Source organism: Oenanthe melanoleuca, chromosome 2 (genome assembly GCF_029582105.1).
Source record: "Oenanthe melanoleuca isolate GR-GAL-2019-014 chromosome 2, OMel1.0, whole genome shotgun sequence".
Classification (NCBI taxonomy): domain Eukaryota; kingdom Metazoa; phylum Chordata; class Aves; order Passeriformes; family Muscicapidae; genus Oenanthe; species Oenanthe melanoleuca.
Genome location: NC_079335.1, coordinates 21,047,952 through 21,065,615, shown reverse-complemented (window position 1 = coordinate 21,065,615; position 17,664 = coordinate 21,047,952). Strand labels below are relative to the sequence as shown.

The window sequence follows — 17,664 nt, the reverse complement described above, 5'->3', positions numbered from 1 at the left end:
CAGCCCACAGTCACGTGCTGTCACGTGTGATCATGCCAGGTGTTGTGTGTTCTGCATGAGCACACATTGGACAAAGACAGCAAGGTGTCCTTCCCAGCTGCATAGGGAGTGCTGACAGAAGCAGAGCTCTGTCCAGGAGAATTTGCTGTGTGCATTGGATTGGTGGATGAAAAGGTGGTTGCCTTTAGCACCTCTTAGGGAACACATTTTCTTATACAATAGCTGTGAGAGCCAGCAGCAAGCAGCAGTAGGACACAGGACCTCTGTGCAGAGAGCTTTTCAGAAGTGTGTCCCCTCCTGGGCTCACCAGGGCAGATGAGCCTTAGGAGAGAGTCACTTACTCAACATGGGGAGCTGCAAACACAACTCTGCCAGATTGTCTGGCAATTCCCACTTATGGTAAAACATTCTGCAGCCCCAACCACTGCCAAGGGCAGGGGACACGAGCAGAGCATTGATGCAGCCTGGTTCTCCCCAGCATCAGCAGCTGAATCCTACAACCACAGTGCTCTCCTCTATGCACTGAGGCAGGCACTGGGATGGCCATTTCATCACGAGCATTGTGACCATGCCTTTCTTCCTGCCAACATCACTGGCAAGTTTGCTGTTTACTGTGACTGCTCTCAGCATGACCCTCATAAAGCAGCAATTCTGGCCTTTACCTCTTGCCCAGAAGTCTCTTCTGTCATCTCTGTTTCCTCAGGCTAGCCAGAACCAGGCCTTTGAGAAGTGTGGAACTCTTGCTTCCTTGCATGAAACTGACCCCGGACACAAGTTAATAACAACAATCTCCTGTGGCCAGGAGCACCCAATTCCAATACTCTCTCCAACAGTTTCTAAGACTTCAAGCCTCTTTTGCATCACACAGAGGGGGCAGTGACTGCAATGCTGTGAGTTTACCCGGGAATAGTACGTCATTAAATCTTTGACAGAGAGCTCTAAATACTGTTTTTGATTCATGGTAGGCAGCATACCAGGACATGCCTATTTTGATCATGATGCAACGTGACCAGAAGAGAACTGCTGCTCACAAATGTCCTTTTCTCATGCAAGAGAAGCTCCTGAAGCATCCAAAGAAGAGTCCATGTGCCCAAGGGTATTGTCCAAACACTTCTTGAACTCTGTCAGCCTTGGTGCAGTGACCATTTCCCTGGGGAGCTGTTCCAGTGCCCAACCACCCTCTGGGTGAAGAACCTTTTTATAATATCCAACCTAAACCTCCCCTGACACAATTTCAGGCCATTCTCTTGAGTCTTGTCACTGAGACCACAAAGCAGGGATCAGTGTCTGCCCCTTCTCTTCCTCTCATGAGGAAGCTGAAACTGTAATGAGGTCCCCCCTCAGTGTCCTCTTCTCCAGCCTGGACAGAACAAGTGACCTCAGCTGCTCCTTGTATGGTTTCCCCTCAAGCCCTACATGGGGGTCTTTATGTGCATTTTCATTTATGTCAAAGTGAGGAAAATGCTGTGATGTGTTTTCCCTGCTGTCCAACAAGGTCCCCAGGGGCTGGTAGTCCATCCAGCTTCACCTCTCCCATGTTACAAGTGGAGTGCTACAGCTTTTGGGTGGTGTGCCGACTCTGCCTCTCCTCAAAGAGAAAATACAATTTATTTAAAATATATATAACATATGTTTGAGGCCATACTTGTTTAATTTCTGGAACCAGAACTAGCCTTTTTATTTTCATTCTAGAATTTGCCTACTGTCCCAAAGTAATCAAGTCAGGAATCAGAGGATTTGGCTTCTCTGAGGACTGTGCCTGCCTCAAATTCTACAGAAGGTACTGTGTGTGTTGGTGGTGCTTCCTTTTTTCCCGTTTTCTTCCCCTTGGTTTGTCTTCACAGGGTTCTTTTCCTTTATTCCTTTCTATTTTTGCATTAGATTAACTAAACACATGACACCTAAGACTACACTCACTGTGCCCCCTGCTCCACCCCCTGCACTCAGTTCTGGCCAAGATACACGGACAGAGATTTCCTCTCACCCAAGGGTAATGAGTCACAAAGTCTGGATGATTAGAAGTAAGGGTTAGGGTTTCACCTGCCTTTTGGGAGATCATTTTCTCCTTCAGATACCATTCCTAATCCTACACTTACTGCAGATGGACTCTACTACAAGACCTGCAAAAGCAAGTCCTCCCTGGAGACTGCAATGCTATTCATCATTTTATGGAAGGTGTTTCTGCCCCATTTATCCCTAAAGGGTTAGAATTGGCATTTGGTACTGAAACCGTTATGTGTTTTTGTGGTTGTTGTTGTTGTTTTTGTTCGTTTGCTTGTTTCAAGTTTTGATAAAATTTAACCACTGAGATTGTCCAGGTTTCTGCTTGAAGCAACAAGAGGGCAGCCCTAATGCTCAGTGGGCAGTCTCTCTGATGCTGCTGGGGGGTTTATCTATAATGCAGGGGGTGTAGATGCATTTGAGCCAGTCCTACTCGTGTTCAGCTGACTGTGCAAGCATGGAGCTCGGTGAACAGCAATAGCTCACTAGCCTTCCAGGCTGTGAAGTGCTCTGTGTTGTTGCAGCATTAGCGCTGGCGCTGACATTGAGTTGGTCAAGATCTTGTGATCGTAGTCTTTCCACTGCTGCTTGATTTTTTTTTCCCCTTTGCTTCCCTAGGGAATACTGAGGTTATGAGTTTCTGTACAAAATTATTTTCTGCAACAGTAACTGGCAACACACATCTCTGCTTATGTGGAGGTCTCTCTGCAATGCCCAGGCTGTGTGTTTTAGGCTGAGGTCATCCCAGTTCACCACTTACTTATCTGTCAGGTCTGGGCCATGAAATATAGAAGCTGAAGTTATTGGTGACTGGAATTTATTACACCCAGATACTTAGCTGACATACCCAAGAGGTTGGTTAAGTTTATAATCAATAACAAATCCATGTAACTACAGAGCTGAAGAAGGCAACAAGCAAATTATGCAATCCACTAACCACTGACCAGGGAAGACTGTGCACCTCCACGGGTGTATTCAGTCTTCATAGGAGAGTGGTTCCTCTGATGCCTCTGGTATTGCCTGCTACTGGAGACAGCGCTCAGTGGAGTAACTACTTCAGTCATAACGACAGATACTCCAGTGACATCAGTGGAAATCCTTTTCATGGTGCTGAATTACAGCTTGACAGCAGCAATCTCACGACACACTCCTGATTCTGCACCTGCACCGTGACAACTGTATTGCTTGGTTACATGAAAACAATATCACTGCCTAAGGGGAAGACAAAATGACAATAAATTTATTTTTATGAGATCTTTGGTCTCTTTGACATCTCCTGTTTGCTTTCTGTATTATTTTGATTTTCCTTTTTGCAGGATTCTGCATTTATTTGGAAAATCTTTTCACTGCTTGTAATTTTCCAATTGCTCTGATGCAATTGCTTTCCCATTTATAATTTCTTTCTGTGTGCTGCTGGAATTTAGAAACTAGTGTCACCATCATATTTTTCTAGGTTGCAATTGACAGCAGTGAAATACCTCCTCATCCCAAAAGTGAGTTTCATGTAGTTATCAAAGATTTGGAAGGATGGTGCTTATTTAAGCTTTACTGACAAAAAAGGACAAAGATATCTCACAAACTGGGTTCATATAATTTTTTATGTGTGAAGACTAATTTTTAAATTTTTTTTTACTTACCATGGTAAGACAAAACTTGGAGCCTGACCACCTGCAATTAGGACATGAAGGATGTATCATAGTGTTCTGGAGATCCTTAAAAGGTTTATAATCTGACACTGAAGAGATAGGTTAGTGTAAACATTTTAGGCAGGTCATTTTTGTGTGACATACTGTAGCCTCATGTGAGCTAGTCTCTGAAGAAGTTGTATGAATCACCTTCTGGCTTCATCTGCCTTTCTTTTTTCAGTGTAGAGAAAGCACAGATGATCTTAGCTTCAACCTTTCCATTTGAATAGTTAAGGTTCGGTAAGTTAAATTCTGTCCTCAAATTACCCAAATATCAAAAAATATATTAATTGTTCCTTTTTTCCTTCCTCCATAGCATTGCTAAAAATCTAGGCAGTGATTCTTGCAGAATTATTTGATATAATAAATGCTCATACTTTTAAAAGCAAGGTGTTATGATTAATCAGTGATGATAGTTTACATAGTTTAATTTGCAAATAGACTCTTATCCCATTTCTCAGACCCTTAAACCAGTTTTTCCACAGCTGGAGGATTCTGCCAAATTACAGCAGACAAGTGGAGGGAAGCTCTTTGCAAGGATTTTTTTTTGCTGTTTTTTTGCTGTGCAGAGATGTCAGCTAGCTGGTTGGTGTTTTTTTATTCCTCTTTATTCCATATGAAACCTTGATATAGTACTTCTGCAGTACCAGAGATGTGTAAGGGTCAAGCCACAGGACCTGTACAGCCAGGTCCCTCAGCCATTGAGAGTGCCCCATGTGGGCCTAAAGTATGTCAGGACTAAGGGAGGGTTGGAATAAGTAGAATGAGAAAGTACAAGATCACAGGTTTTTGCGCCATACTGAACTGTCATTTTCATGCTTTTCATAGAATCACCCTCAATACTGACAGGTTAGGGAGAATCCAGAGGGGAGAGAGTTAACATCCTCTCAATGCTGTGCCCATGATGGCCTGCTTTTCTTTTTGTCTAAGCAAAATACAAGTTGCATAAATAGAAACACTGAATATAGACTGCAGGAGATTATTTTAGCACCGTATGAAGACATGATGCCAGTGAATCTGTAATTTGAATATATATTTTTGTTGCAAGATCTAGTCTTCTCTTTTACACATAGACACATAACAAGAGCAGTGGGGTTGTCAGTTCTGGCCATCTCAATAGTGTTACAGAATTCTGAAGAGGATGGCAAAACACTGCATTCAGTTGAGAAATCAATTTAAGCAGAGCGCTTAGAGAAAATAGATTGTTATCTATAGAAAAGGGAAGTTAAGGGCAACTGGAACTTCACTGAAGTGTGCTCTATGTTGGAGAAAATAGAGAAGTACTATGCCACAAATGGAGTTGAGCTTAATCAAGATAAGCAATTAAACTTGTTGAGCTAGTTTAATTGCAAGAAAAATAATTAAATATATCTAAATATTGTTTCCTGAAACTGAAATGGATACTGGCAGAATACAAGGTAGTTACCAATGTCAAAGAAATAATCACAGTAGTTTGCATTTAGAATTAAGTAGCAGGGCAATAAGGAAACCATGTGGAATGTTTTAACAGGAATTAGGCAAATCTTTGTGTGTCCAAACTGACTAATGCTCATATTACTAAAGAAAAGCACCTTGAGATATCTTCTGGGCATTTTCCATATCTTCATCCTTATTGTCTATGGATATCTTCACATTGTAATGTTTCGATTGGCAAATTTTTTGATCAATAAATAGAACTGGTCATTGGTATATATCTAATCTTAGTGCCATTCTCTATAGCCAGGTAAATGAAAGGCAGTTTAAAAATATTTACATGGAAGAAAACTCTTTCCTTCTATCATATGCAGATAGGCTTGGAGGAGAGTGTTGATGACTTTTACTTCCCTTTGGGAAATATGGCGAGTTTTTCCAGCTGACTTGGCCAGAGTTTGCTGGAGCACAGCCTTGCCATGCACTCCTAGTTCTCTGCAGCTTGCTCACTTCCCCAGCTCTTATGTACCTTCCAATTTAATGAGATTATTTTCCCTTGGTGTTTTGCAGGTTTTTCCTGTCTCTTCTTGTTTTTCAGTGGAGTAATCATGCTTACTAATATCTTCTCCAAAAGGCCAAGACTTCAGTACAGCTTTGGAAATAATGCATGCTGTTGACTTTCATTTGCCTCTTGTTTGTACCTGCCTTTAAAATATTAATAGGAGAAATTCAGAAGAAACCTATCATAACTTAGCATATACAATACTTTACTAAATATTTTTCCTGCCAAAACTAAAGGTGATGTCTCAGTGTCCATGCTCAGAGCAATAGTGAGACCAATTCTTTTCAAACTTCTAGAAATTTTCTACTGTGATCTGTGGAGAGCTGCCTGGTGGTCCCCATAGACTTGTGTTGCTGCCTTATCTTTTCCAGCTGCTGGCTTCTAGTAAAAGCAGGGGGGAATGGTATTCCACAGAAGTAATGAATACAGATGCCCCAGGAGCATTATGTGAATGTGTACCACAGATGATCTCCACAATCCTGAAAGCAGGGGAGACAGAATTTGCAAGACTTTGCAAGACTCTCTGTTGACCTCTGTGATCTACCATATAGAAAGTCGGACATTTGAGTGGACTTTTATTTCCCAGCTTGATTAACCTCTTTCTAGTCATACTTTACTGTCATCTTCCTCCCTACAGTTACAATACACTATCCTAAAGTACTTCTCCAAATCCAGATCCCTGGAATGTACATGTAGGATAAGAGCCTTAGCTCCTGAGGCTAAGGATCTTATCCCATTGCTCTGCCAATGCAGGCTTTTTTTAATAGTCCTACTCTTAATCGAATTACTTCTCCAGTCCAGTTTGAAATTTTCTCAGTCATTGTAGAATTCAAACAGAACTGTAGGCTGTATGAATAAGCCTAGCCAAATGGGGATTTGTTCTGACTAAAGGTCAGGTTTGGCCTCTGAAGAACTGTGTAATAATGAGTGTTTGGTTCCCTTGAAAATTACAGTTGTATGGAAATGTCACAAGAATATATGTATCTGTATTTAAAGAACTGGGGGTTTTTTCCCCTCTGGATTGTCTAAAGCCATGTGACTAAGGTATTTTACAGTGCAGCTGTTACAGATGACTCTGACATAATCTCCTTTACAATGAAAAGAAGACACGGAAAATAAGAGATCTTCAGGTAAGAGAAAGATCTGTTGAAACTGTGCTTAGGGCTTGTCATTTACTTTTTCCAGAAGAAGGCTTTGGTCAAGCCTGCCTTAGCACCCAAGTGACTTTGCTGCAGGCTGGAGAGCTGAGAGGTTCAACCTGCCTCTACACACAGACCTTTGAGGGGCTGCCTTGGGCTCTGCCTCCTGATACTCCCCTCACCTCTGAGCACTGAAAAAAGGGAGAGCCCCTTTTATACTACAGCCTCTTTCCTGCTGCTCAGTTGGTGTCCTATACAAACCCAATGCCCTATTTAATGAAATTCTCTCTGTATCTGTCTTCCTCTCTAGAACAAATAGTGACCCTGGTATGTACTTATGGTTACAAGAGATTTATTTGAGCTAAAATAAAAGAGAAGGGAGATTCAAATACATACTACTGGTAAGCAAATAGCTTTTATTCCAAAAGAAAACATGATGTAAAAAGTATTCTTCAGACAGAGGATTGTGGAAGTGTACCAGTAGATGTTCACACTCAGCATGGCATTTACTGTACCCTTTTGACAATTACCACCTCTGGTGTGACCCAGGGCTGCTAAGCTGACACAGAGCTGGCTTCTCCACCTCAGAGGATGCCAGTGAGGTTAAATGTGCCACTGAAGGGGCAACATCCTTCTGCTGCATCACTGGAGCAGTGCTGTGGGCAGCCTCAGCCTCCTCTCAGCCCTGCTCTTCCCTCTCAGCCCAGCACCATTCTCTCTCCAGAGCACAAGCCCAGCTTCTCACTGTTCCTGAGCAGCAGGTGCTCATGATGCCAGTCCAAATGCTTGCTAACAGCATGAGCAGGTCCTATGAAACAGTCCTAGATGCAGTGAAGGACACAAAGGGCACCTCACTGCAGTTAAAACTTCCCCTTGTAAATGGCTGAGTAAAGAGGAACCATTTGGAAAGGAAATGAAAGCAGCAGGCGGATTGCCAGGGAGAGATGTGGGGTCAGAGAGGGAGAGGTGGTGGTATATTATATCCTAGACAGAATGCAATTGAAACTGCTGGGAGGGAGCATGCTTCTGGCACATTGCTCTCTTCCTCCAAAGCGTGGTTGTGTGGGTGCAGCAGGAGTCAGTGAACAGCTCTGCTTATTGTGCTACTATTTGTTATTTCAGCCCACTGCAGACTCAGGGTAGAATTACCTAAACACTCCATACTCACATTTTGAAATATTCCTTTAATTCCAGCATCATGAAGACTAGAGATCTTATAGTTTTGAAAATGAAAGAGAGCCATACAATAACTTGCAGACACACATAACAGCTTTTTACAAGAGGTTATAGTCAATTTTCTGACTGCAGTTAATCAGTAATGAATGTAGAAAAATCTCACACCAACAAGCAAGAAAGGGAGAAGGAAGACAAAATAAAACATATTTACTTTTAAAGGCCTATTGGCAGCTAATACATGATGAAAATGTAGTTTTTGTAAAACAGTACATTATACCAGGCAAAATCTAATGAAGCTGATTTTTAAACAACTTAGCACAATTACATTGATTGCAAGAGCAATTTGGGTAATTACTTGTGGAAATGACCATAATTAGCCAGAAATGAGCAAGAAGCTTGCAAATGTTGCCATATTCAAGATTTTCATCTTTCTATGAGATGTTCTGTGCTCAGTACAATCTCCTTTCTTTAAGCAAATTAAAAGATATGGTGCTGTATGTTCATAAATGATGTGTCATAACCAAACCCCAAACCCCCTAAACTTTGGGGAGTTCTGAATTGTTACACGTGAGGATTGGGATTTTTTGGGAAAGACTGGTGTCCATTGTTACAGTAGCACTGCCCAATGACACATGCAACTGCATTTTATTATGCAAATGTGGAGGGGGAGGAATCGTGCCTTTTCTATAGAAGTTCTGCCAGGGATTGTGTCAAAAAGTTAATTTCAGTATGGTAAGAAGAACAAAGAACAATTTTAAGAAGACTTTGATATTTTATTCATATTTAGATTAGGTCCAGAAAGATGATGAGAATGTTAATTGGTCTCCTTGAAGAGACAGACATTCCCACCAAGCAGAAAAATCATCTTGAGCAATTGGGTCTTTTTTCTTCATTATTCTTTTTTTGCCTTTTACTCTCCACTATGCAAAACTAAAGGGCAGTTGAAGAAAGCCAGGACAAATGGCAAGAAAATGAGCACATGAACATAAGAGATTTCAACTGATGAAGGGATTTATGAATAGCAGGGACAATAGTCAAAGCAGGTCCTATCCTTCTGAATAGAAATGAGTTTGCTAGGACCTTTCATAATTGTTTATGACCTATTATTGTTGTTATCATCATGGATCTATGGCGAAAGAGGAAACTAGCTGATGGAAATTTATGGCAACTTTCAAGATAAAATGGTGACCCTGTAGAAACTTTTGCTGTTAAAAAGCAACATTGAATAGTTGTAAGGATCTTCTCTGTTTAACCAAGTGGTCCTGATGATAAAGATTTCCCAGCAGAATGCTCACAATAACACTCTGAAGTGACTGTCAACACAAAACTTAACATTCTGCCAGAAGAGTTGTGTTTTCAATAAAACTCACCTCATTGTTGACCAACACAGTGAACTTTCTCTATAAAACTCCATCCACTGGACAAGGTACGTAAAACTAGTAAAACAAAATAGATTATCTCTAAAGCTCAAGTCAAGAGGTGGCAAACCCAGTGCCAAAGCCCTGTTTTTCAGCTCTGACAGGCTATCTCCTGGACTGATAGCAGTTTTCCAACATTCAGTGTTATTTCAGTTGGCTACATTTCTCTTGTTTCCTCATGTTGTTCCATTTCTGTTAATGTTTATATCTGTCTTTGGATGGTTTTTTCCACTGAGCTCTCCTGCTTCATTAGCACTGCTGCTGAGCATGATGCAGGAGCCTAACCTTTTGGGGATTGCTGACTTTGCCAGGACCTGATGCCCAGCTCTGTCCCACCACGTCTGACTTTTCCTAGTCCTGCTGGTGCGAGGAAGAAGAGGAGCCATGTCATAACCTGATGTGAAATACACCCATTTGTTATGATACCAGGGAGCAAACCAACCCTACAGGAGTAGGTTTGCTTTTTTAATTTTGAGGTAAAGAAATTATGGACAAAGGAAGGGACCAAGCAGGGGACTTGCTGCCCTCCCTGCTCACTTCTGAGCTGGTGCAGAAAGGCATCAGTCAAACAGAGCAGTTTGCAGGGGCTAAGGAGGTGGGCAGCTCTGGTTAGCCCACCCTAAGGTGGGTAGTGACTATCTGGGCAAACAGGCCTCCACCAAGAGACAAGCTCTTGTTCATCTGGGGCTGTGGAAGGACTGCTTGTCTTCTGGGAGCTTTTTCTGCTCAATTTTCCTGCCCAATAAATTCCTGTCTGGTCAACGCCATCTGTTTGATTTTCTTTGAAGATAGGACATGCTGGACATTTGGGTGGGAAGAGGATGGTTTCCCTCAGAGGCTGGCTGGAGGCTTGAGCTGATGTTTCCTTGATCATTCCAGAGAGTGAGCCTGGCAGATGGATAGCATGATGGTAGTCTCTGAAATGGAAACATTTCCAAAAGAATTGTGTGTGGGAGAAGACTGAGTCTGATAGCAGTACAAGCTCAAGCCAGTAATATCTCCTTGTCCTGTTCTGTCCTCTCCTTTCCTATCCCACCCTGCTTCTTAAGATGTAGCTAACAGTACAGTTTCTGAAGAGGCAGAAAATTGTTGCTAGTGAGGAAGCAGTAAATTCCCTTGTGAATGTCTTGGGCTGTGATGATCCACAGACCAGCGTAAATTTGGACTTAATTTGGTTCTGGCTTTTGCTCTCAGAGGAGTGAGTTCAATTAAATTTTTCCACCTCAGCGGGATATGATACCAGTTGAAAATTTTCTGACTGTGGATACTACTTTAATGTATAGTAAGCTGCAACATAATAGTCTGATCTAAGTTTTTAAAAAATGTTAATTTAAAAGACAATGCTTAGTCTGTAATTTCAGGGAGTGGATCAGAGCTTCACCTGGCCCATGACTGCATGACTCCCATCAAAGAGGTATTATGGTACATACCAGCAGAGGGGCTGGCTTCAGGGCTGTGATTACTTTGGGCCCATATTATCTATTCTTACTTTGCAAATGAAATGAACGTGCTTGTAAAGTAAACATCCATCATGCTCCATGAAAGACTTGGGAAGCAATGATTCCTATCTGAAGGGAGCTCCCATGTAGCTCAGTTTCATACCTAGCTGTCAATAGCTCTTTTATGGGCTGCTTGGGATACAGCAGATGTATATCAGATACTATTATCCTCTTTTGTGTGTGCCACTGAATCTGGCTCAGCTCTTTAAAACTCAGCCCCTGCTCAGTCTACAGTGATCCTTTTCATCACTTGCTTTAGCAAACTTTCATAACCTGGAGAGGTTCAACTGCAGTTAGCAGCAGTAGTGTAAAATTACTTTTGTATATTCCTGTGCTGTAAGCACTGGGTGCAGCTACTGTGCAGTAATATTAGATTAAACTGAGTACATTATTAGCTTTATCAATGATTCATTACAATCTTAATGTCAGCTAAAAGGACACAGAGTACCCGTTTACCACTGTGCCTCTAGCAAACACTGCAACACGTACAGGCGCTTTTTTTGGAAGAGCCTTTATCGAGGAATATAAAGTAGCAGAAATTTCCTGAATTCAGTACATGTGTTTCAAGTGCATTAATCAGAAATAGGAAAAAAAAAAGCCCCCTGATTTTAACTTCAGACTTAAGGCAAGTTACTCAAGATGAGACTCTGAGCCATGTGTTCCAGAGGCAGCCAGGATTAATACAAAATCTGTGTGATAGCAGATGACTACAGAGTAAGAGCTGGACCATTTGTAACACTGATGGACAATTTTGCTCGTGTCAGTCTGTGCAAAGGCTGGAGCTGCTGAATGCAGCTGTGAAATAAGATTGCATGAAGAAAAGAGACTTACAAAGGTTCTCAGAGGCATGTGGCATGTGAGTGATTGCCTCCTCTCAGCCATCCCTTCTCGTCTTTCCCCATGTTTTGGAAGGTGTTGTCTCCTTAATTCATTGGTCCATTCGTTTCCTCCACTGAAAAGTCATTCCTCTTACACTCTTCCCCTCATAGCAGGCCCCAAAGGAAGGGTGAGCTTTTGGAGTGCTATTAGTATGTAGAAAATGCTAACTAAGAATAAGGAGAACAAGGGAATTTTTCTTTTTCTCTTCCTTTACCTTTTGGGCCAGGATGAGAAGGGTCATTCCAAAGAATAGACTTCAGCTGGTACAGATGTAATACACAATGTCAAGGCTTCCCAGTCTTTTTGAAAGTGGTTGGCCTGTGATATGCATGCTTGTCAACAACTGTATATTCACCACCATGGGCTTGAACCAAATCTTTCTACTCCCCAGTTAGCCACTGGTATAACCACTGATTTCAGTTAAATTAGTCTTTATTTACACTGGTGAGAATGAAGAAAGGCAGGTTTGCTAAGTGCAGCAGATCACATAAACCAGTCTTTTTCTTCAAGGGAAGCATTAGTCACCACTGCAGGCACTTTGATTTGTCAGTCTGTACACTGCACAAGCAGGTTTTCAAGAAGGCAAAAGAGTATTTGTGTGGATTTCCTGGGATGTTTGGCGCTCTTGTAAGAGGTGTGTTCATTTTGGTAAGGTTGATTAAAATAGGTAATTGCCTGCTTCAAAACTGAATCAATGGGACTCCAGAAACAGACCCTACCAGGGGTTAGAAGCCAGGATTGATATGGGTGAGACTGACAGGTATTTGCTTTACCTGTGTCCCAAGAGCAGCCCACAGATGTTTACTGGGCATCTCTATTAGTACCTGAAGGATGGAGCAGTGCCATGTGTCTCAATCCACATGTGTGATCACTATTACTCACTGGTAGGTATTTGAATGTGCCTTATAGAGCTCAAAGTCCTTCCAAGAAAATAAATAGTTATTAATGATAGCAATTAGATTACTGGAGCCGTTGGAGCCCTGCTGGGATTCTCTGACCCAGGACCAGGAGACTCAGTAAACCATGAGTAAGAAAATTAAACTCCCAATGATTAGGTTTCATTTTACTGGAAATAAATCTGTATTTCTACTGGAAAGCATTTAGGGTTTAGTGATTCAAAAATAACTGAAAACTACTGAGTACCACTTTAGCCATTTGCAGATAGATGACAGCAAATAACATTGTATAAATGAAAAATCTAAATCATCAGATTCATGTATTTTGTCCAAATGAACAGAATCACAGAGTGCTGAGGCTCTCTGGGATCTCTGTTGCAGAGACCTCTGGAGGCTGCCTGGTCCAACCCACTGCTCAGGCTCACTTTGAGCTGGTTGCCCAGGACTGTGCCCAGATGGCTTTTGAATGTCTGCAAGGATGGGACTCTACAACATCCCTGCAGCAATACCCAGTCACCCTCACAGTGAGAAAGAGTTTTCTTGTGTTAAAACTCATACATTAAATCTCAATTTTCATGTGATGCACATAAAAATAATTTTGGAAAGTAAAAATATGAGGTTTTGCTCTCTCTCCTTCAAACCGAGTAAGCAAAATGGGCAATGTCTACAAAAGACAAGCAAACAGAAGAAACTGAAAAATAATTTCCCATTAAAATGCTTCTTCTTTCAGCCAAATCTAATTGGAAATGTAATTTCCTAGAAGCTTTCAAAATTTTTCCCATTCCTCTCACAAACATTTTTGCAGTATCACTGCATGTTATGCATGGAGCATGTCCCTGAAGAAATCTGGAAGGCCTTGTTGTAGATATGCCTCTCACAGCTTGCTGATGCTATGGTACCAGCTGGAAAACCAGCCAATGTGTGGGGTCTAGGCTACAAGGCAGCTGGAAAGGCAGTGCTCTCTTACATACACAAGATATATAAAAAAATATATATATATATGTGTGCATATATAAATAAATAAATATGTATATATGTGGACATGCATGTATTACAAATGCTGAGTATTTAAATTTATGTTACATAGGTGACATAAATATAGAGATGCACTCTTGTGTATGTGTGCATGCATATACACACACACACACACATATATACACACAACCATACATGTTTAAGCTTTATTTCTCCTTTATTCCATTCCTCCTATACCAGTTTCCCTGCATTATAATTTTGTGTATTAGGTGCTATGCCTGTACTGGTGCATCTTGTCTTGAGGGGAAAATGAGGGTAATCCTGTAATTTAAACCACAGAATCACACACAAATATTAATCTATAACTCAAAATCTGTGTTCAAAGAACATTAGGGCTGCAAACTCAAGCAGACAGAGATTAGAAAGACCAGGATCAGGGAGTCTTTTGCCACTTTAATTCAGTCCCTTTGCATACTGCTAATTACCTGATCATATATTCTGTTTTAGCTTTTTCATCACCTCATTCAGTGTTTGAAATATGTGTTTCTAACTTACTGAGCAGTGATGCAAAATTGGTTTTCCCCTGACTGTTCCATTGGTGAATTTACACCCTAATTGCTGCATGCTGTTCAAACACTGCTACTGGAAACAAATGGTTGTTTCTACTCTTCTCTGGAGATGATGTCCAGAGCTAATGGCAAACTGAGTTAGACTAAGGCAGCGTAGTTTTGATAAGGCAAAACTGAGATAGATAAAGGTGAAAAATTAAAAAATTTGGGGGATACAATTTAAGATATACCTAATTTTTCACAGTATCCATCACCAAATAATAGTTATCAGTTCAAAGCTTAGCTCCTGAAGCTGTGTTTGATGCTCAAAAGTTCTGAAAAATGAGCCCAGGGAGCAGCAAGCCACCTTTAACTGTGGATCACAGCCCAAGCCACTGAGCCATCTGAATCCATATATGAACCTCTGTAGTTGTGTTCAAGACACTCAAGAAGTAGAAGAGAGCTCTCCAAGATGTAGTGTGGGTCCCCATACATTCCGTGATGAGAAACAGTGATTCTGTGCTGCTTCAGGCCAGCACACATCAACAGGATCCACAAATGGAGTTTTGGAATGAATTAAATATGAAAATGAATAATGCACCTTGTGCACCACTCACGAGGAGACCTAGTTTGAGGCCACATTTAATTGCAAATGCCTCTTAAATATTACATTGTCATTGCACTAGAGAATGATAAAACAAAAATCCCAGGCTGTATCCTGAGACAAGCAATGGAGGTTTTGGTAGCCAGGCAGGGAGAATCAGGAGCCCAGGCTTTTGGATGGTAGCAGGAGCACTGAGAGTTACAGAACAGGTGAGATGGCTGGGTATTTCATGAAAGTCATCCCCTTTGACACCAGTCCTTACCATCATTAAGTTTCAAAGTCAGTCTTGGGTGTATTTCCTTGGGGCTGCCATTTCCCATTAAGATTTTCCAGTTTTTCACAGCTTCTGACATACTTGCATCTGTTTGTATTCACTTTGGGTTTTCTCAAGAGAAGGAGCAAGTCAGGTGAATTTTTCTAAAAGAAGAGGTATATTTCTTGAGGACAATTTGTTGGCATTGCAGGAAAAGTATGGTTTGTAAGAAATTTGTCTCCTTTCAAGCCTTTGGGCTGATTTTTTTCCACAGGCTGTGTGACTCTGGTGTCTGCTCTCTGCAAGGTATTCCCAGCTCATCTGGCACAGCCAGCCTTTGTGTGTGATTCCAAGAGCCTCTGCATTTCTTGTGACCTTTGAATTCATGGCCATGCACAGAGCAGTCCCCAAGCTGCTGTGTGCTGCCTCAGCTCCAGCCTGACAGTGCCAGGCTGTTTTTGGGAACTGCCTACAGCCACCCCAGAAGTTTTCCTGCTTGTAATTCACAGAAGAGATGTGAGCTGTATCTGGGTGATGCTTGCACCTTTCTGGTACCTTTGAGTCCCGTTTGACAGTAAAAGCAAAGAGAGAGGAGTGTAGGTATCAGTATCACAGGTTATGTGACATAACCTCTTGCCTGTTTTGGATCACCTGTGGGCCATTTGGCTGCAGCCAAATGCTCATCAGGGATGGGGAAGGCAGGAGTCTGAAAGTGCAGAACATTTCTGGGGAAGCAGTGTGCAGGTGACCCCGTGAGCGACCAGGGATGCGAAGGACCGAACGGCTCGGTTGGATGTGTGGCAGAGAGGAGATGAGGGAGGCCAGAGCCCTTGGCATGGGGCAGGCTGTGGGGGACGTGAAGTGGGGGGTCTACTCTAGAAAAATGGCAACTGAGATGTTTTGGAATGGGTCAGAGGGCAGACCAAGACAAACAGATGTAGCGGCAGGAGAAATAAGTGTACGGCCTTCTTGCATTGTATAGCTCAGTGCTTAAGGGTGGGGAACCAGACTGCCAGGCCATTCAAAGGCTTTTCAGGGACACATGATAACCTCAGGGGCTCTGACAAGCAGATGCAGAGTGAGGAAGCAGCTCTCACACACGGGCAGGAGGGCTGAAGAGCCTGCCTGCATGTGGTATGCACTGTCATGGGGCTGGGGTGCAAGGGGAAGGTGAGAACATCTTGTCCTGTCTGAAAATTCATACTGGGAATTAAGATGCAGTGTTTATGGCAGTTAAGAGCTCAGTTTGATGATCCCAGGAGCCTATTCTAGCCCCTTTTCTGTACCCTGGGCATACATATTGTTGTACAACACACCATCTGAGGGCATTTGGTTCATACAGCAAGCACAGCATCCCTGCCAAACCCAGACACAGGACTGCCCTCTAAATATGCCCTTTCTGTGCCTTTTGCTAAAGCACATGTGTGGAGGGAGATACACAGCTTTCCCATGTACATGCCTTCACCCTTGTGATGTCTGTACACAGTTCTCATGACCAGGATCTGCACTGGAGCTAGTTCTCCTGACTATAACAAAACTTCTGTTGGCTTTAAGAAGAGCAGGAGGGGATGGAAGAATCTGTAAGACTGATTTCAGTTAAGAGGGATTTATATAGCATACCACCGATTAGAAATAATTCAGCTGAATGTGAAAATTAAATTAATTATAGGAGAGAAGCAACTGACTTAAAATTGGACTTTTATTCTATACTTTTCATTTGTCTATGGTTTAGAGAAAACAAGCCCTCTTATTGGAGTTATCTGGCTCCACAGCCACTGCAGTACATAACTGCACATTTTTTTCTACCATGTCTGGCAAGGAACTGGAAATCTGTTACCTGGGTTTCAGGGACAAGCCAGAAACATGACATTTAGTCATCTGCTCCTCCTGTTTGTGTGTTAGATCAATGGTGTGGACCACTGTGAATTAATTGCTATTCCCTTTTATGTACTCTAGCTGGCTACAGCTGCTCAAGACACTTTTAAATATCCCAACAACTCTAGTATTGTTTGCTGACACTTTCTAAATTCTCTGCTTGGCATCTGGTTGTCATGATAGCCTCCAATGCCCTGTGTCACTTGGAGGCAGCCAGAGGCTCTGGTTCAGGGCAGGTGCAGGTGCTGCGGAAACAATCCAGGGCAATTTGAGTAGCATCTAAAAGCCATGCTGTTTATTCTTCTGTTCACATGGGCTGCTTATCACAACCACCTGGAAAATTCCATACATGCAGTTACCCCAAAATGGGGCTTTGTGACCGTGCAAGAAAAATGGTTATTTCCTCTGATTCCCTAGCAGTAAATCACCAGTAGGTAAATCATGTTTGGTGTAGGGTAGGAAGGCAGGAAGATGAGTGGGAGTTTTAAATGTCAAGGGAAGATTTGTTGATATGACAGATTTACCCAAATTTCTGCTGCTGGTGGCTAGAAACCTGCTCTCTTGCCATGGCCTCAGCTCCCACCATCAGCTTAGGTTTGTCTGGAGTTCTGTTGTGTGAGGGTTATGGCTGGGTGCTTTTGTGCCAGGGCTGTGTGTCAGTACTAGCTGGTACACTGGTTACACAGAAACACCCTCTCAGGGGGCAGAGCATTTGCTTTCTCTGCTGCATTTCCTTCAGCTTGG

The 17,664-nt window shown here is 42.2% G+C and overlaps 1 long non-coding RNA gene across 3 annotated transcripts in view; it reads left to right on the top strand.

The window, feature by feature from the left end:
* The window catches only part of LOC130249281 (uncharacterized), a 52,369-nt gene that overhangs the window by 3,339 nt on the left and 31,366 nt on the right, over positions 1-17,664 (top strand). For 2 of the 3 annotated variants that reach the window (XR_008839771.1, XR_008839770.1), the window contains exon 2: positions 704-1,780. This is a non-coding gene — a long non-coding RNA (uncharacterized LOC130249281). Of the gene's footprint in view, positions 1-703; positions 3,945-17,664 lie in introns of those variants that run through there. The other variant, XR_008839769.1, reaches the window with a different exon arrangement.